The following is a 20,807-nucleotide window of genomic DNA, read 5'->3' on the forward strand; positions in this document are numbered from 1 at the left end:
GCTGGCTTTGAACTCACAGAGATTCACTTGCCTCTGCTTCCTGAGTGCTGGGATTAAAGGTGTGTGCTGCCGCCACCACCTGGCACGGATGTAAACTTTAAAGAATAGCTTTCATTAATGGTTGATTGAACCTCTCACAGAAACTTCTGACTGTGTTCATGATCGTGAAGTGCCAGGACAACAGGGCTCTTCATTAGCAAGTTGGCCTTCTCTGTGTACAAGTTATCAATGCCTCCAGGCTAAACACTAGCAGCTGTGTGGGAAAAGTGTGTTATAACTCAGTCACCCCAACTGCCTTCCGTTTACCCTTCCCTACTGTAGCAGCTAAGAAGCCAAATGTCTTGTTTCCCAGAATTCACTGCAGACGAAGTTCTGGGTGCCAACTCCACACATTTGCCCCTGGTTTGGACAGTGGGGCGCAGTGAAAGACATCTTCCCACCAGTTCCTGTCTTACTGTTGTCAAGTGTCGTTAGCGCATTGTTGGTTCTCATGACGGTTTCTCCGAGATCAGGGATTAAACTTATGAAGCTGAGAGGCAAATGTGGTGTGACAGCAAGCAATAGCTTTCTGGCTGCTGGCGGGATGGGGTGTGGGAGCTCCAGTTAAAGACCACAGATTCCAAATCCTTCTGAGTGTGGCAAAGCTGGTGGCTTCCACAGTGGGCCAATTGACTGCGGTGATTTGGCAGTCCTGGCCAAGACTCTCAGTCTATGGCTCTTGTGATTTTACACTGAATTCTTTTTTGGTGCTGGAGACTGAACCCAGATCTATGTGTGTGCTAAATGCATGTGCTCCCATCCATCAATTATTCTGCCTCTACGCATTCTTTTTAATTTAAGCAGATTATATTCCGCACAGCTCGAGACAGGACTTAGGTAGGCATCAGTCTTTGCCAGGAGGAGAGCATTCAGTCTCATTTGTTAGCACTGCAGATGTGAGCTCCCGAGGCCTCTAGCACTGCAGGTGTGAGCTCCCGAGACCTCTAGCACTGCAGGTGTGAGCTCCCGAGACCTCTAGCACTGCAGGTGTGAGCTCCCGAGGCCTCTAGCACTGCAGGTGTGAGCTCCCGAGGCCTCTAGCACTGCAGGTGTGAGCTCCTGAGGCCTCTAGCACTGCAGGTGTGAGCTCCTGAGACCTCTAGCACTGCAGGTGTGAGCTCCTGAGGCCTCTAGCACTGCAGGTGTGAGCTCCTGAGGCCTCTAGCACTGCAGGTGTGAGCTCCTGAGGCCTCTAGCACTGCAGGTGTGAGCTCCCGAGACCTCTAGCACTGCAGGTGTGAGCTCCCGAGGCCTCTAGCACTGCAGGTGTGAGCTCCTGAGGCCTCTAGCACTGCAGGTGTGAGCTCCTGAGGCCTCTAGCACTGCAGATGTGAGCTCCTGAGGCCTCTGCTGGGGGAACAGTTTTCTATTCTCTCCTACAATGGAGAAGATCACCAACACCATTTTCTAAGGGATGAAAAGTTAGTTCCTGGAAACAATCTGTATTTTATTCATCTTTGTAGTCACATATTTAGTAAAGTGCATATTCTAACCCTCAAAGAGAATAAAGTGCAAGATATTCAGAGTAGAGTCATGGGAGACTTAATACGGCTTTGGGGGCAGGCAACAAAAGAGGCAGAAAGTCGTCAGAACTATCTAGGCACAAAATGAGAGCATGTGAAGAGTATGAAGTGGCATTCAATAGTCATCAATGCCCACATCATCCAGAGTTCAAGCAGAGAAGCAGGACCAGGAGCAGACATATGTTGAGGTTGATTTTGAGGAATCAGCTTATGTGTTTCTGGGGCTGCCTTACAAATCTGAACTTTACAGGGCAGGTGATCAGGAGAGGTAAGGGACAACCCATGTGCACAGGAGGAAGCTGTTCCCATAGGTGATTGCTTCCTCCATACCTGTCTCAATCACTCAGGAGAAGAGAGTCTCCAGAGATGGGTCTGTCAGTACAGTGCTTGTTATGAAAGCAGGAGGACCTTGGTTCAAATCCCCAGCTGCCGTGTAAAAAGGTGCCACAGGGTTGAGGTTTGTAACCTCAACGCTATGTGTAACAGACTGATATATCCAAGACCCTGCCCCAAAAATCAAAGGGCAAATTGACTGAGAAAGACACCTAATACTATCTTTAGCTCCACATGCATGTGAACATACATGCACACACACCCTAATATACATACATAATAAATGAAAAATAAAATTAAAAAAAAATAGAGTGGAGAGAAATTGAAGAAGACACAGCATCTGAATTTTGGGCTCCATGTGCAAGCACACACAACATACAAACATGCATACATATATACACACAGCACATGTGTATGCACAATTTTCTGGAGATAATTTCACTGATATTGGCAGACAGTTTTTAAACTAGTAATTATGTACTTTGCATAAACCAACTGTTTCTAAGCAGAGGTATAGTTCTTAATTGCTTTGGAGATTGAACTCAGGGCTCATATATGGAAAGACAAGCTCTCTCACTCAGTTATAACCCCAGCTCCAGAGCCATTTTCAAATGAACACTAAGACCATAAAACAGTGAGTAATTCATTACGCCTGTATACGGTTCATGATAAGTGACACCTTGACCTTTTAGGATGATCAGAATGGCGGCGGTGTGTAACTGTCAGCAGCTTTACGTGGGTGGAAGATCACTTCAGCTCCCATCCCAACAGCATTGGGACCGCCAGTTGAACGTGGACAAGCTGCTTAGACTTTTTATGCCTCCATCACCCTACCTGTAAGATAAAAGTGAAACTGAAGCTGGCTTCAGGATAGCAGTTTGCAGATTCTATGGAAATGATGCTGGTTGTATATAGTGGTGCAGTGTCTAGAACATAAGAATTTTCCAGTAAATATGTGATATCATTATCACCTAGCTCTGCAATGTTTGAAGAAAAATGAAAAAATAAGATTTTATTTTCAGGAAACATAATAAAATGCTATCCATGCACTTCAGTTGTGAATATTTCTGTCTGGTTCCACTTTATTTCTTTTTAACAACAGGTTCATTCAAATTATATTATTCTGATGGCAGGATCATAATGTATATGGCAGATGAACCTCTCCCAGATTAACATTAAGCATCTCCACATCTTCAAAACCTTTTTTCATGACTATGGCTTTATCCATTGAGTCTAATTATTGAATACAGCCATGCCATTTGTAAGCATGATCATAAGGCAATAAAAATAATGGTATTGGAGTAATTATATTTTTGAGATTTCTGTGGAGAGAAAAATTAGCAGAGTCAGCACCTTGCTCAGTGTCAAGAAATGATGAGGAACAGAACAGCTTCCCTATGACGGGGACAGAACAGCTTCCCTATGACGGGGACAGAACAGCTTCCCTATGACAGGGACAGAACAGCTTCCCTATGACGGGGACAGAACAGCTTCCCTATGACGGGGACAGAACAGCTTCCCTATGGTGGAGACAGAACAGCTTCCCTATGACAGGGACAGAACAGCTTCCCTATGACGGGGACAGAACAGCTTCCCTATGGTGGGAACAGGACAGCTTCCCTATGACAGGGACAGAACAGCTTCCCTATGACGGGGACAGAACAGCTTCCCTATGGTGGGAACAGGACAGCTTCCCTATGGTGGGAACAGGACAGCTTCCCTATGGTGGGAACAGGACAGCTTCCCTATGACGGGGACAGAACAGCTTCCCTATGACGGGGACAGAACAGCTTCCCTATGGTGGGGACAGGACAGCTTCCCTATGACGGGGACAGGACAGCTTCCCTATGACGGGGACAGGACAGCTTCCCTATGGTGGGAACAGAACAGCTTCCCTATGGTGGGAACAGGACAGCTTCCCTATGGTGGGAACAGGACAGCTTCCCTATGACGGGGACAGGACAGCTTCCCTATGGTGGGAACAGGACAGCTTCCCTATGACGGGGACAGGACAGCTTCCCTATGGTGGGAACAGAACAGCTTCCCTATGGTGGGAACAGGACAGCTTCCCTATGGTGGGAACAGGACAGCTTCCCTATGACGGGGACAGGACAGCTTCCCTATGGTGGGAACAGAACAGCTTCCCTATGGTGGGGACAGGACAGCTTCCCTATGGTGGGGACAGGACAGCTTCCCTATGGTGGGGACAGGACAGCTTCCCTATGGTGGGGACAGGACAGCTTCCCTATGGTGGGAACAGGACAGCTTCCCTATGGTGGGGACGGAACAGCTTCCCTATGGTGGGAACAGGACAGCTTCCCTATGGTGGGAACAGGACAGCTTCCCTATGGTGGGAACAGGACAGCTTCCCTATGGTGGGAACAGGACAGCTTCCCTATGGTGGGAACAGGACAGCTTCCCTATGGTGGGGACGGAACAGCTTCCCTATGACAGGGACAGAACAGCTTCCTCTATGATGGAACAGGACAGCTTCCTTATGCTCTGCTGTTTGTGAGACTCTCTCTCCAGACAATTCATTTCTTCTAAAGTGACATGAAAAATCAATTAATTTTAATGATGGATAACAGATTACAGTACTTAATAGTTCATCTGATTTCATGAGGCACAGTGAACAAGACAATGTGATATAAATCTAATAAGAGTTGTGGGGTCCATTCTACTGTTTCTCAAAAGCAAAATGAATGTGAATATCAGGAGTCAGCTACAAACTCAAGCATTATATGTTATGTTTTGTTCATATACAAAGTAACATAGCCTTGAGGAACGTAAGGAGTATGGATTCAATCTTTTAAAAATATTTTATTATAGCATTTGCTATACTTTTGAATTGTGTGTGTGAACATGCACAGAGGTCAGAGGTCAGGTTGCAGCGGTCAGACCCCCCCCTTCCACCATGCTACCACGGATCAAGTCGGACTCAAAAACACCTCACTGGCCCTTCCATTTCTTTTAAAACTTCTTTGTTATACTTCTCTAAAGCAGAACCTGTCCACTCAAGACAACAGTGTGGCAGGATACTTCTAAACATAAATAAAACAACGTGGAAGTACTGATAAGATTTTCAGGAAGAGATGAGCTGATTCTCAGTCTCCTTCCACTGACTTGTTATTGAACATGGCCTAGTTTTCCTAATACACACTTTGATTCTTAAATAACTCCACTTAAGCTTTGACAAGTCACTGGTGTCTCCCAGTCATCAGCACAGTTGTGACATTTGGCCAGTACCCTGCCTTAATTTACAGTCCAATTTCTATCCTGGTGAGGACAAAGTGAGCCCGGCAGCTTCTCTAGAAACTTTCTTTTAAAGATTCTGCTAAGTGGTGGCTTTGAAATAATCTCAGAGCTGAGCTGTGAAGGACTAACAGGGTCACAGGTGCCTGATGTCTATCGACTCTGCTAGTTAATAAAGAGTTAAACAGAGCAGGGCGGGCTTTTATCTTTATTTATGATTTTAAAGACATTTTGAAGGTGCTGAAGAGGAGAGGCCTGGTCCTAAGTGGTCATGTGGCTACCGCCATTCATCTTGCTAGCGACTATCTGTCAAAAGTGGCAAGAGTCCCTGTTAACGGCCTGACCTGAGCAGTAATGAGGGAGAGTGCACGGCAAAGTGTCCATTATCAGCGGTCGGGAGCAGTAAATTGGAGCAGTTTGCTTCAATCTTGCTGTAAGTTGAAACGTAAGATAGTGAGGATCAGCGAGAGGCAATTTCATCCCATGATCATTTTTGTCAGATCCCATCAGACTGGCGACTTAGTTCGATGCATGATTTCAATTAACCAAATCTGGCTAGAATGTCTGTACTGCGGTAGGAGGGAGGCTCTTTTCTGAGCCTGGGCTCCCGGGTATTTATTATTTAAACCCACCTGAGTGCTCGCGAGTCTAAGATGCATGGATGGTAGGAAGAGGGTTGACTCCTCTGGACAGTAACTGTGCAGTGTGAACCAACATCAGATCCTACAAGGACCACAGTGCCCAGAGTGGCCAGAGGCACTTCCTGGCTTGTCTCCACGTTTCCAAAGGCATATGTCTGATTCTAATGACCTGCAATGGTGGGGCTTTATGATGAGCATGCATGTTGTTTATCCTTACAAAATTTTCCTTTGGGTGGCAGGGACTATCAGCTCTCCAGATCTGCACTGTGCTAAGTCTTAGCCACTCCTAAGCATGAGACAAATCAGGGTGAAGCTGAAGCTGATGTCTGGGAAGCATTACTGGCTGACAGAAGTGAACTCTTGGTTCACTGGTTTATTCAAATGTCTTCACAAGTTCATAAGAAATGCCACCTTTGCTTTCAAGGAATTTATGATCCAGAAGGAGAAATACATGCACACTAACAGCTGTGATGGAAACAGCGCCATCATAAAAGGAAATCCCACAGAAATGTAAAGAGGTAATTTTTGTCCTGGGATGTCAGAACAAGCATGAAGAAGACAGACATTTATACTGTGTCTTCATGATAAGTAGAATCTTCAGTGACTATTAGTCCTCTCTTATTTCTGCATATTAAATCACCACTGCAGCCACTATAATATCACCAACTTACTGTCATAGTCTCCTGGGTTAGGAACGCTTGCTGCTGTGTCCTTTGCCTAGAAGATTATTAGTCTGAAACCAGTGTTTTCTGGGTCTCCAATCCCGTCTGGGTTTGGTCTCTAAGAGGTGCAGTTTTAGGCCCACAGTCTCTCTTTTACTGACTGCCACCTGGGAGCTGTTACTGGTAATTCTGAGCTCCCGAGGGACACTTATTCCCAGACAAGTGGTTTCTCCTCAACAGGGCGTGCTTCACTCTCAAGACCCCCAGCAGGAGGAAGCTTTTGTCCTCAGCCAGCACTAGACTCTGTCTCAGTCAAGGAGCCTCAAAGAGAAACTCCCCTGATTCCTGTTCATCCCTCTGTATTGTTGAATATTTTGCCCAAAACTTCCATAACGTCTTAGAAAACGAGACAGATGTGTTGAGACAGGTAGATTCCCATTTCTTCTATGATTGTGGACACTTTATTCTCACTCCTGATTGGTTGTTTTTTGAGACAAGTTCTCACGTAGCCCAAGCTGGGTATGCACTTGGCCCAAGAAGGACCCTGAACTCCTGATCTTCCTTCATCCCCCTCCCCCCAAGGACTAGGATCACAGGCGTGTGTCATCATAGCGCAAGCTCCACACTCCATCCACCCACCAGCCACAGGTCCAGCCCGCAGCAGAATTCCTTTACCCAGAAGTGAGAGTCAGAGGTGTGTGCTGTCCATCTAGGATTCTGTTAGCCTTCACAAGTGAGAGTCAGAGGTGTGTATTGTCCATCTAGTTTTCTGATAGCCTTCACAAGTGAGAGTCAGAGGTGTGTATTGTCCATCTAGGATTCTGTTAGCCTTCAGAAGTGAGAGTCAGAGGTGTGTATTGTCCATCTAGTTTTCTGATAGCCTTCAGAAGTGAGAGTCGGAGGTGTGTATTGTCCATCTAGGATTCTGTTAGCCTTCACAAGTGGGAGTTGGAGGTGTGTGTTGTCCATTTAGGATTCTGTTAGCCTTCAGAAGTTGGCTACCACTCTGTCTTCAGGTTCTTCTGTGTTTCGTCTTGTAAAACTTAAAAAAAAAAATCTTTTCCTTATTCCTAATATTCTGAAAATCACAAAAAAATCCACCTTTGATGTGGATACTACCAGAGTGCTTTTAACCTGCAGGACCTCTCCATCAGTTCTAAGAGATTTCCTTTTAGTATTTTTTTGGCAATTTCTATTTTTCTGTTTATCTCTCTTTTTCTGAGCCAGAATATACTAAATGTTGGATTTATTAGATTCTTCTAGTTTCCATGAAAATTTCATGTCCTGTATTTTTCTTTTGTTTTTATATTTTTCTTTTTTTTCCGGTTAGGCTGGTTTAGGGAATTATTTTTGGTTTTGGGTTTTTATAATATCTTCCAATAAAAATTAATTTTTTTATGCTTTATAGCATCAAGAACTTCCCTTTGGTATTATTCTTTAAAAAGATTTATTTATTTTATTTATATGTACAAGTGTTTGCCTGCTTGTGTGCAAGTGTACTGTGTGTTCTCTGTGCATACTTGTTGCACTCAGAGACCAGGTACTCTGAAACTGGAGTTATGGATGCTCGTGAGCTGTCACGTGAGTGTGGCAAGAACTTTTACCTGCTGAGCCACCTTTCAGCAATTCTTGCTGTTCTTATTTTGCAGGTAAGATTTAGAAAATCTCTTATAATAATGTATTCATGTACACATATGTATGCTCATACATGCAAAATACATGTGAGTCATACAAATGCACAGGTATATATACATACATACTACTTGCATGTGTATGAATATATACACATATGTGTGCACATATATATGTGTGAGCTTATATGCAATGTGAGTGTAAGAAAAAAATGGTTTTAAATCAAAATAAAGAAGAGAGACTGTGTTTATTGCTTTTAGAAATTTAGTTAGCATACAAAGCAGTGGGTTTCATTTTGACATATTATGTATATATGTTACTTTAGTATGTGTGTGTTTTTTCAGAGTCTAAATTTCAATTTTGAAAAAGTTTGAAAGTTGTACAGTCCATTCCCACCGAAGGAAATGCAACTAAAGATTGCATGTGTCTCCTTGGAACGGTGAAACCCAGCCCTGCAGCTCAGGGTGAGGGAGGAGAGGACAGAGATCTCACAGCTGTGTGTCTCCATTGCTTCCCCTTGAACAATCACAAAACCAGGCAGTCCTGGGGTGTAGCTGTCCTGGGACATAGGACTCCTGGGGTGTAGCTGTCCTGGGATGTAGGAGTCCTAGAGTGTAGCTTGTGTGAGCTGTCCCCATCCTGGGGTGAGCATTCAGGTATAGCAGCTAGATTTCGGTCATCCACTCTGCTGGAAGGGACATTGAGAAATTCACTCTTTCAATAAGCTAACCGTGGGCAGAATTGCTTCTTTGTCTGTCTTCAGTGCCCTGTCTGGATGAACAGGCATTTACATCCCCCAGGGAGAAGTCACACACCTTTCTGGAACATTCTTGGAGCTCATTTTTTTAAGCTGGAGTCTGGGAATCAGAAGTTCCCATCCTTGAAAACCTTTCCACCACTAATGTAACATTCCAGGAAAACTTGGTAGTAGAAACAGTTTAAAAAAGAACTCAGGGCTAAGGATTATCCAATAAGACTTTGCCAAAAGCAATTCACAGCTCTGTCTTCCTCTTTGGTGGAGAATGAACATGCAGAGTAAAAGAAAGGTCATCACAGCTGCTGTCACATGACTCCGCAGTTCACACTTGAGAGGTTGATCTAGAATATACTGTTCCTGAGCGGACATACTGTTATCATTTATAAACAGGTAAGACCTGAGGCTGGTGCCACAAGGGTCAGCGCCCGTTCACCCAAGGCCTTGGTGGGTCCCCTGGTGGGTGGTGTGAGGCCTCCCCGAAAGACAGAAAGATAGATACTGGATACTCTGCCCCTGCAGAGAGTTTGGGGTATAGAGTTTATGAAGTGGGTTATAGAGGGGAAAGGGAAGGGGGAAAGGATTAGGGAGAAGAGGGGAGGAGAGAGAGAGGTAGAAGCTGCCTCTCCAGAAGAAGGAGAGAGAGAGAAAGAGAGAGAGAGAGAGAGAGAGAGAGAGAGAGAGAGAGAGAGAGAGAGAGAGAGAGAGAGTAGGAGGTCCTTCTGTCTATGTGTTGCTTTTGTTGGTTGAATAAAGAAACTGCTTTGGTTTTCTGATAGGGCAGGAACTTAGGTAGGTGGGGAAGACAGAACTGAATGCTGGGAAGAAGAGCAGAGTCAGGAAGATGCCATGGACCTTCTGCCTGGGACAGATGCTGGTTAGAATCCTGCTGGTAAGCCACAGTTATGTGGCAATACACAGATTAACAGGAATGGGTTAAATTAAGATGTAAGAATTAGCCAATAGGAGGCTAGAGATAATGGGCCAGGCAGTGATTTAATTAATACAATTTCTGTGTGATTATTTCCATGTAAGCTAGCAGGGCGACTGGGACCAAAAGCAGGCTCTCTCACAACAGAGAGAGAGAGAGAGAGAGAGAGAGAGAGAGCAGGCTGAGGAGGAGGCAGTAGATCCTCTTGCCTGGGCAGGAAGAGGGGGGAGATTGGGAGTGGGTGGGGCTTCTCTTAAAGGGACAGGGTGCCCAGGTGACAGACCAGGCCAGCAGATTATAACACATTCCTTGTCTTTATTCTGAGCACAGACCTGCACATACTTGAGCTTTTTGGGGCATTTGCTAAAATGTTCAGAATAATTGAGTAATATGAAAACTGTAGGGGTTTAGGGTATGGGGACCAGCTTCCAATGTAGGTAACCTTTGGTGCTGGCCCTGACTGGCTTTAACAACAACATTGGCCACTCCTTGTGCACTCTTTGACTTCACGGTGGCTTCACTGCAGACACACCTTCCATTCTCCACCTTCCATTCTGCTGCACAGTATCTCCAGGCCTGTTGCTATGGTGCCCTCCTGAATGTCAATAAACAGCAGCTGAGAAAAAGGAAAGAAAAATATATGCAATGCCCCAAAATAAAAAGATAATGTTACAGCTGGGCAGTAATGGTGCACTCCTTTAATCCCAGCACTTCGAAACCCGAGGCAGGAAGATCTCTGTGAGTTCTAGGACAGCCAGTTCCAGGATATCCAGGGCAGCACAGAGAAACCCTGTTTCGAAAAAGAAAGAAAAGAAAAAGAAGAGAGATGGTGTTACACATTCATGGCTTGTGCCTAATTGAAGGTTAAAATAGCTAATTTGGAAGGCATTGATTAACACCAGCCTCGATGGGTAAAGAAACAGAAGCCTGGGGCTGGGGAGATGCTTGGTTGGTAAACTACCTGCCTTAAAACTGTGGGGCTTTGAGTTCGGTCCCCAGAACCATGTGAGAACAAATGAACAAAGGCAAGCATGGTAGTGCATACTTGTAATGGCAGGCCTTGGCGAAGGGAAACAGGCAGCTTGCTGGGGCTTTCTTGCCACCATCTATGCCTACGTGATAAGTTCCAGGTCAGTGAGTGATAATGTTTCAAAAAGGTACATGTTACCTGAGGAATCACACTTTAAGTTGTCCTCTGGCTGACACAGTTATGCACATATAGACATAAACACAGACACAGAAATACACATATACATATACTGATGTGTGTGTGTACACATATGTATATTGTACCTGCACACACACATACACTCACAGAACTAAAAGACAATTCTTTTCAAGAAAAATTAATGTAATTAAATCACTTAATCATTCAAAACTGAACTCAAAATGGAGACAGATATTCATTCTGCTAAATGACAGTGACTCGTCAGCTCACTGGCAACTGTGTGGCTTCATTGTAGCAAAATAATAAAATAATAGCAATAATAATGATACTTCATTTGTCTACTCTTACTAACTTTGAGCGTCTAAGATTCTTGATAAACTTTAAGTAGAGCAGCATTAAGGGCAAACTATTTTAAATTCACTTAACATGGGAGGGAGCTGGACATCACAGGCTTCTCCTCCCCAAGCCCTTCATACAGAAAACAGTGAGAGACATCAGGTCAGTTCCCCAGAAGAGCCTGCAGGAGCAGGAACATCGCTTTCTGGAGGGGCTCCAGACGAGAGCCCTTAGAGAACTGAGAATTCAGCCTGACTCAGACACCAGCCATTAGACATGAACTCGACTGACCTTTACTATCTAACAAAATGCAACACACGTTATTCTTTCGACCCTCAAAACAAGGCTTGAAAGTGAACCTGGAAGTTCCGTTGACTCATGAGAAACTACTATCTGCTGACGTTTATAGGAAACCATGAACCACCCAAAGTATCGCCCCTTTCTCAATGCAAGTCCTGAGCCATTGACACACTTGAGGTGCTACCGAATGGGAAACAGAGCAAGGAGGGTTTATGTGAGTTCTAGACCACCCTGTTTCAAACAAACAAGTGACAACAAAAATCAAAGCACCAGGAGTCATCAGAGATGCAAAGTGAAGACAGGAGACTATGGGCACGCGGCTGCAGAGAATGAAAAGCTTTTCGTCACTATATATGGAATTCCTCTGAGAGTTAGAGACAGGGACCTGAGGAAGAAAGGTCAGTACTGGGGAGGCTGAAGTAACATCCTGCAGTCAGCAAATGATTGACATGTGAAGTGGACGTGTCTCTGTGTGGAAAACTCTGGAGGGGAATAAAAAGAGAAGGCACGGTGTGGGTCTGCGTGCATTTTTCTAACAGGAAAGAGATGAGAGTGCATTTGATTGGATGTGTCCTTCAGTAAGAAGGCAGCAGAGGATGCAGGAAAGGAAACGGGGTGGGATAGAGAGGATGTAGGGAGAGGGGATGGGGAGGGTGCAGGGAGAGGGGATGGGGAGGGTGCAGGAAGAGGGGATGGGAAGGGTGCAGAGAGAGGGGATGGGGTGGGTACAGGGAGAGGGGATGGGGGGTGCAGGGAGAGGAGTGGGGTGGGTGCAGGGAGAGGAGTGGGGTGGGTGCAGGGAGAGGGGATGGGGTTGGTGCAGGGAGAGGGGATGGAGTGGGAGCAGGGAGAGGGGATGGGGAGGGTGCAGGAAGAGGGGATGGGAAGGGTGCAGAGAGAGGGGATGGGGTGGGTGCAGGGAGAGGGGATGGGGTGGGAGCTGGGAGAGGGGATGGGGAGGGTGCAGGAAGAGGGGATGGGAAGGGTGCAGAGAGAGGGGATGGGGTGGGTACAGGGAGAGGGGATGGGGGGTGCAGGGAGAGGAGTGGGGTGGGTGCAGGGAGAGGAGTGGGGTGGGTGCAGGGAGAGGGGATGGGGTAGGTGCAGGGAGAGGGGATGGGGTGGGAGCAGGGAGAGGGGATGGGGAGGGTGCAGGAAGAGGGGATGGGAAGGGTGCAGAGAGAGGGGATGGGGTGGGTGCAGGGAGAGGGGATGGGGTGGGAGCTGGGAGAGGAGATGGGGAGGGTGCAGGAAGAGGGGATGGGAAGGGTGCAGAGAGGGGATGGGGTGGGTGCAGGGAGAGGGGATGGGGGGTGCAGGGAGAGGAGTGGGGTGGGTGCAGGGAGAGGAGTGGGGTGGATGCAGGGAGAGGAGATGGAGTGAATGCGGGGAGAGAGGATGGGGTGGGTGCAGGGAGAGGGGATGGGAAGGGTGCAGAGAGGAGATGGGGTGGGTGCAGGGAGAGGGGATGGGGGGTGCAGGGAGAGGAGTGGGGTGGGTGCAGGGAGAGGAGTGGGGTGGATGCAGGGAGAGGAGATGGAGTGAATGCGGGGAGAGAGGATGGGGTGGGTGCAGGGAGAGGGGATGGGATGGGTGCAGGGAGAGGAGTGGAGTGGATGCAGGGAGAGGGGATGAGGTGGGTGCAGGGAGAGGGGATGGGGTGGGTGCAGGGAGAGGGAATGGAGGGGGTGCAGGGAGAGGGAATGGAGGGGGTGCAGGGAGAGGGGATGGGGTGGGTGCAGGGAGAGGAGATGGAGTGGGTGCAGGGAGAGGGGATGGGGTGGGTGCAGGGAGAGGGGATGGGGTGGGTGCAGGGAGAGGGGATGGGGTAGGTGCAGGGAGAGGAGATGGGGGTTGATGCAGGGAGAGAGGAAAGGGGGTGGTGGTCCCTGCAGATGGAAGGTCTCTGAGAGGAGGAAAGCAAGGCTTTGGAAAGAAGACAGAGCAGTGGTTAGGAGGACAGAGGTGGGTTTTCAGAAGTTGGGGGAAGGAACCCGAGCTCACTTTGATGACTTCTCTTTTTAAAGGACACATCCCACATCTGTTATTAGCAAAATACACTGAACAAGGGCACCCTGCCCTCTCTAACATACTCAATTACAATCACAGCAACTCAAGGTCATAAAAAGGGGAAATTGGAGGGGAAATGACTCATTTATCTCATGAGCAACAAAAATAAAATATGTCATTGCAACTATGAACATACCAAGCAACGAGCTCTAGTCCTTTAAGTTCATAAAAGAAATGCAATTAAAATCAAATCTTTGCCTAGAATTAGAACCAAGCATGGCTCTGGAAGACACCCACGTAAATGAAGGTGATTATTTAGTTCCTGCTTGAGGTGGAGTTAGGTGAGCTGTGTAGCCAATGTCAAACTTTTCATTTCTGTTCCTGTGGCATTCTTAAAAATGATGTGTAAATAAGAAGCAGCTGAATTAAACAGGGATTGCCCAGCACCCGCACACCGTGATTAATAGCTCCCATACAGTAATTTATGGAAAAATGCTATTGAGCCTGGGTGTTATCATGACCACTTTTTCCACGTACTATCATTCAATTCATGGATAAGATATCACCGATCTAGAAATACAAAACAAGTTTACACTATCTGTTTTCTTCTGTGTTATGAACCTCAGTAGAAAGATTCTTCAAACCATTACAGAGAGGAAGAGGCACCCACTGCACACACATGGAAGCCTACATGTGTGTGTGCTTTATGTAACAGTAACAGGGAACTGGAGAATCGCACTAGAAGGGAAAGAACTAAAGAGATTAAAATAAATAAATTTACATACTACTTACACAGATTTGGCATTCCTAAAATGCAGTGTGTGAGTGTTTTTAATTATTAAAATTATTTGCAAGTGGAAATAGAGAACTTGAAACCACAGCCACAGTCTGGAGTTGCTGTTTACTTCTACACTGGTTTTTTCAGAGCAGTTTTAGCGTTCACATTTGCTCTACAGCATTGGAAAGACTTGGATCCACGACAGACAAAGGAGTTTCTGTGATATATAGAGCAGAGCCATAAGCCATATTTTATGCATAACAGTGATTAAATGCAAGGTTGATGTATTTCACTGGGATGAGAACCATGGTGAAAGGCTTACATTTTCATAACTTTCCTTTTGGGGGGCATTTCTATATTATTTAAGTTGAAGAATAAAACGACCTGTTTGTGAATTTACATGCTCTTTTTAATCATCTTTAGGTAATACTGAGATGGCAAAGATGCTAAATTACAGGCAGCGGTGGGAATCTGCTCTGTAAAAGGCAGAGGATCATTTCGTATATGAGTCCATGAGGAATATTCTGTTCAAGAAGTGGAGACAAGAAAATTACCTAACTCATGAAGCACACATTAAGAGCATAGTCAGCTGCTGTGAATGCGTATCCAACAACAAACCATTATGAATCTTTGGTTTAATTACATGTGCTTATTACACACCTGTGCTGAGAGTGGAGGCTGCTGTTTGCGTGACTTGTGGTTTTCTCTATCAAAACAGCATTAGCATTACGAAGCTCATCACACTCTGTAGTTGCTCTGGCTGGAGCTCAGGAGGCTCCTTACTCTGTGTACAACCTGAGTGAGACTGGCAGCGAGGACTAAGAGCGCCATAATCACATTAGCAAAGACTTCTACATTTAGAGATAGAACTTTATAAACACGGAGAAACACCAGCAAATCACGAAGGCTTTGTAAATCAGCCTGCTACCTTGGAAGGGAATTAGAAAGCTGGATGGCTTCAACATTTAATTTTTCCCCCAGAGCTCTATCTTAAAGAGTCTTAATTATTTTGATGTTGCTACTGTCGTTTGGTGTATTTTAGAATATAAAGTCTTGAACTTCCAAATAACCAGTGGAAGACAACTTTCAACATGTTGTTAATGATCCAGGCAGATTGTTCTGCTTGAGAGCTTGCTTGTGAAATAGAAAGAATGAAACAATGGAAAATTAGATATTTTAAGCAACTCTATATAGGTAAATGTTTCAATAAGAAAAAAAATTCTATGGAATAGTTCGTTTAAATGCATTACCGAAACATTATTTCACAAGTCAGAGTTTCCCCTCTTAAGTTCGACACAGAGAGTGCTCCTGTCTAAAGGATCCAGATGTCTTTAATCTGTAATTCACCCCTCCACACTTCCGGCACCCTTCTCTAATCCTGTGGTCCCTGCTTTGCGAAGGACACAGTGATGTGCGATTCCCCTCTGTATGCTGTGAATATGTTTTATTATCATTGGTTAATAAAGAAGCTGCTTTGGGCCTATAGCAGGGCACAGTATAGCCAGTCAGGAAATCTGACATAGAGAGAGACTAGGCAAAGTCAGAGAGATGCCATGTAGCCACCGCAGGAGACAGCCAACGCAGAACCTCACCAGAATCACGAGCCTTGTGGTAAGATATAGAATAATAGAGATGGGTTAATTTAAGATGTAAGAGTTGGTTCATAAGAAGCCTAAGTAGCCCTTTCACTGAGGCTACCAACCCAGAGTAGTGAGGGCCTGACTAGAGGGCAGGCCTCAAGGTCCCCACCAGGGAAAGCGGGCCCCCGCTGCTGGGGCTGCAGTCTCTGCTGTGATCTCCTGGACCTGCTCTGCCTGCGCCCTACTTCCCTTTGTCCCTGGCTCATTGGGGCATCCAGGAGTTCCTGTGTAGGTGCCGAGAAGTTTCATCGGGACGGGTGAGTGTGTGCTATCCTGGGGCAGACGGTCCCGGTAGAGAGCACAAACGCCCCTCCCCTAGCTCCTGCTGCAAAGCTTTCTCTCCTACACACCCGCCCCCACCCCCACCCCCAAGCCTGCCTTGTCTGCAAGGTCCTTAGCTGTGGAACAGTTTCCTGCCCTTTCACTGAGGCTACCAACCCAGAGTAGTGAGGGCCTGACTAGAGGGCAGGCCTCAAGGTCCCCGCCAGGGAAAGCGGGCCCCTGCTGCTGGGGCTGCAGTCTCTGCTGTGATCTCCTGGACCTGCTCTGCTTGTGCCCTACTTCCCTTTGTCCCTGGCTCATTGGGGCATCCAGGAGTTCCTGTGTAGGTGCCGAGAAGTTTCATCGGGACGGGTGAGTGTGTGCTATCCTGGGGCAGAAGGTCCCGGTAGAGAGCACAAACGCCCCTCCCCCAGCTCCTGCTGCAAAGCTTTCTCTCCTACACACCCGCCCCCACCCCCACCCCCAAGCCTGCCTTGTCTGCAAGGTCCTTAGCTGTGGAACAGTTTCCTGCCCTTTCACTAAGGCTACCAGCCCAGACCAGTGAGTGCCTGACTAGAGGGCAGGCCTCAAGGTCCCCGCCAGGGGAAGCAGGCCCCTGCTGCTGGGGTTGCAGTCTCTGCTTGTGATCTCCTGGACCTGCTCTCCCTGCCCCCTATTTCCCTTGGTCCCTGGCTCATTGGGGCCACCAGGAATCCCTGCATAGGTGCTGAGAAGTCCCATCTGGATGGGTGAGTGTGTGCTATCCTGGGGCGCACTGTCCCGGTAGAGAGCACAAACGCCCCCCCCCCCCCCAGCTCCTGCTGCAAGGCTTTCTTTCCTACACACCCGCCCCCCACCCCCACCCCCAAGCCTGCCTTGTCTGCAAGGTCCTTTACTGTGGAACAGTTTCCTGCCCTTTCACTGAGGCTACCAACCCAGAGTAGTGAGGGCCTGACTAGAGGGCAGGCCTCAAGGTCCCCGCCAGGGAAAGCGGGCCCCCGATGCTGGGGCTGCAGTCTCTGCTGTGATCTCCTGGACCTGCTCTGCCTGCGCCCTACTTCCCTTTGTCCCTGGCTCATTGGGGCATCCAGGAGTTCCTGTGTAGGTGCCGAGAAGTTTCATCGGGACGGGTGAGTGTGTGCTATCCTGGGGCAGACGGTCCCGGTAGAGAGCACAAACGCCCCTCCCCCAGCTCCTGCTGCAAGGCTTTCTCTCCTACACACCCGCCCCCACCCCCACCCCCAAGCCTGCCTTGTCTGCAAGGTCCTTAGCTGTGGAACAGTTTCCTGCCCTTTCACTAAGGCTACCAGCCCAGACCAGTGAGTGCCTGACTAGAGGGCAGGCCTCAAGGTCCCCGCCAGGGAAAGCGGGCCCCTGCTGCTGGGGCTGCAGTCTCTGCTGTGATCTCCTGGACCTGCTCTGCCTGCGCCCTACTTCCCTTAGTCCCTGGCTCATTGGGGCATCCAGGAGTTCCTGTGTAGGTGCCAGAAGTTTCATCGGGACGGGTGAGTGTGTACTATCCTGGGGCGGACGGTCCCGGTAGAGAGCACAAACGCCCCTACACTAAGGATACCCAACCAGAGCAGTGAGTGCCTGCCTAGCGGGCAGGCCTCAGCAACCCCCGAAAGGGAGCGCAGGCACCTCCAGCTTGTACTGCAGTGTCGCCTGTGTTCTACTCGACCCCGCCCGACCCCTTGCATTCGGCCTTCTTTACGCGGGTCATTGGAATACCACGCATCCATGTTTTGGTGTTGAGGAGTTCACCTGGAAGGGAACGGTTCCTGCCCCTACACTGAGGAGATACACCTAGAGAGTTAGTCACAGCAAAGACTGGTCCAAGACATCAGGCCTCTCCTGGCTCCATTTGAAGGAAAAGATGGGCAGGCGCCAATGCAAGAATTCCCCCAACAACTTGAAAGGCAACGTGACATCACCAGGATCCAGGAATCCCGAAATGAGAAGTGTACACCCTAATCCAGAAGAATTAGAAGAATTCGACTCAAAAGTGAATTTTATGAAAATAATAGAGGACCTTAAACAGGAGGTGAAAAACTGCCACAACCAATTAGAGATTACAAACAAAAAGGTAGAGGAAATGAATAAATCTCTCAAAGATACCCAAGAAAACCAAGAGAAACAAGAAAAAGTAATCAAACAGGTAAGGGAAACGGTTCAAGACTTGAAGAACGAAGTGGAAGTAATAAAGAAAACACAAACCGAGGGAAGGATGGAGATGGAAAATTTGAATAAACGAACAGGAACTACAGAGACAAGTACCACCAACAGATTACAAGAGATAGAAGAAAGAATCTCAGACACTGAAGATACCATAGAGAAAATAAACACTCTCATCAAAGAAAACAGCATAACCAACAAATTCTCATCACAAAACATTCAGGAAATCTGGGACACAATAAAAAGACCAAACCTAAGAATAATAGGGATAGAAGAAGGAGAAGATCTACAGCTCAATGGTCCAGAAAATATATTTAATAAAATTATAGAAGAAAACTTTCCCAACCTTAAGAAAGATATTCCTTTGAAGGTCCAAGAAGCATACAGAACACCAAATCGACTGGATCAAAAAAAAACATCTCCTCGTCATATAATAATCAAAACACAAAACATACAGAATAAAGAAAGAATATTAAGAGCTGCAAAGGAAAAAGGTCAAGTTACCTATAAAGGTAAACCTATCAGACTTACACCTGATTTCTCTATGGAAACCATGAAAGCCAGAAGGTCCTGGATAGATATACTGCAGAAACTACGAGACCATGGATGCAAGCCCAGACTTCTATACCCAGCCAAGCTTTCGTTCACTATAAATGGAGAAAACAAAATTTTCCAGGATAAAAACAAATTTAAACAATACGTAGCCACAAATCCAGCCCTTCAGAAAGTAATTGAAGGAAAATCACAAACCAAGGAGTCCAACAATGCCCACAATAACTCAGACATCTAATGACCCTTCACCAGCACAACTTGAAGAAGGGAAACACACAAACTCTACTACCAAAGGAAAGAAGGAAAGAAAGGAAAAATGACTGGAGTTAACAACCACTGGTCATTAATATCACTTAATATCAATGGACTCAACTCACCTATAAAGAGGCACAGGCTAAGAGATTGGATACGAAAACAGGATCCAACATTCTGCTGCTTACAAGAAACACACCTCAACCACAAAGACAGACATCTACTCAGAGTAAAGGGCTGGGAAAAGGTTTATCAAGCAAACGGACCTAAGAAACAAGCAGGTGTGGCCATACTAATTTCTAAGAAAGTTGACTTCAAACTAAAATCAATCAAAAGAGATGGAGATGGACATTTTTTACTCATAACAGGAACAATTCACCAGGATGAAGTCTCAATCCTGAATATCTATGCCCCTAATATAAAAGCACCCACTTATGTAAAAGAAACGTTACTAAAACTCAAGGCAGTCATCAAACCACACACACTAATAGTAGGAGATTTCAACACTCCTCTCTCACCAATGGACAGGTCAATCAGACAGAAACCTAACAGAGAAATAAGAGGATTAAGGGAGGTAATGAATCAAATGGACTTAACAGACATCTATAGAACATTCCACTCAAATAAGAAAGAATATACCTTCTTCTCTGCAGCTCATGGAACCTTCTCGAAAATAGACCACATACTCGGTAACAAAGCAAACTTACACAGTTACAAAAAAATATCGGTAACCACCTGTGTCTTATCAGATCACCATGGATTAAAGTTAGAATTCAACAACAATGCTATCCCCAGAAAGCCTATGAACTCATGGAAATTGGACAGTCAACTACTGAACCACACCTGGATCAAGGAAGAAATAAAGAAAGAAATTAAAGTCTTTCTTGAATTCAATGAAAACGAAGACTCATCATACTCAAACCTATGGGACACTATGAAAGCAGTGCTAAGAGGAAAGTTCATAGCATTAAGTGCCCACATAAAGAAAACGGAGAAAGCACACATTGGAGACCTAATAGCCCACCTTAAAGCTTTAGAAAGAAAAGAAGCAGACTCACCTAGGAGAAGTAGAAGACTGGAAATAATCAAATTGAGGGCTGAAATCAACAAAATAGAAACACAGAAAACAATCCAAAGAATCAATGAAACAAAAAGCTGGTTCTTGGAGAAAATCAATAAGATTGATAAACCCCTATCCAAACTAATCAAACGGCGGAGAGAGAATACGCAAATTAACAAAATCAGAAACGAAAAGGGAGACATAACCACAGACACAGACGAAATTCAGAGAATCATTAGATCTTACTACAAAAACCTGTATGCCACAAAATTGGAAAATGTAAAAGAAATGGACACTTTTTTAGATAAGTACCATATACCAAAGTTAAACCAGGACCAGGTGAACAATCTAAATAGACCCGTTAGTCGCGAAGAATTAGAAGTTGTTATAAAAAACCTTCCCACCAAAAAAAGCCCAGGTCCAGACGGCTTTAATGCAGAATTCTACCAGAACTTCCAAGAAGACCTAATACCTATACTCCTTAATGTATTTCACAATATTGAAACAG

Source organism: Chionomys nivalis, chromosome 10, assembly GCF_950005125.1.
Source record: "Chionomys nivalis chromosome 10, mChiNiv1.1, whole genome shotgun sequence".
NCBI lineage: Eukaryota > Metazoa > Chordata > Mammalia > Rodentia > Cricetidae > Chionomys > Chionomys nivalis.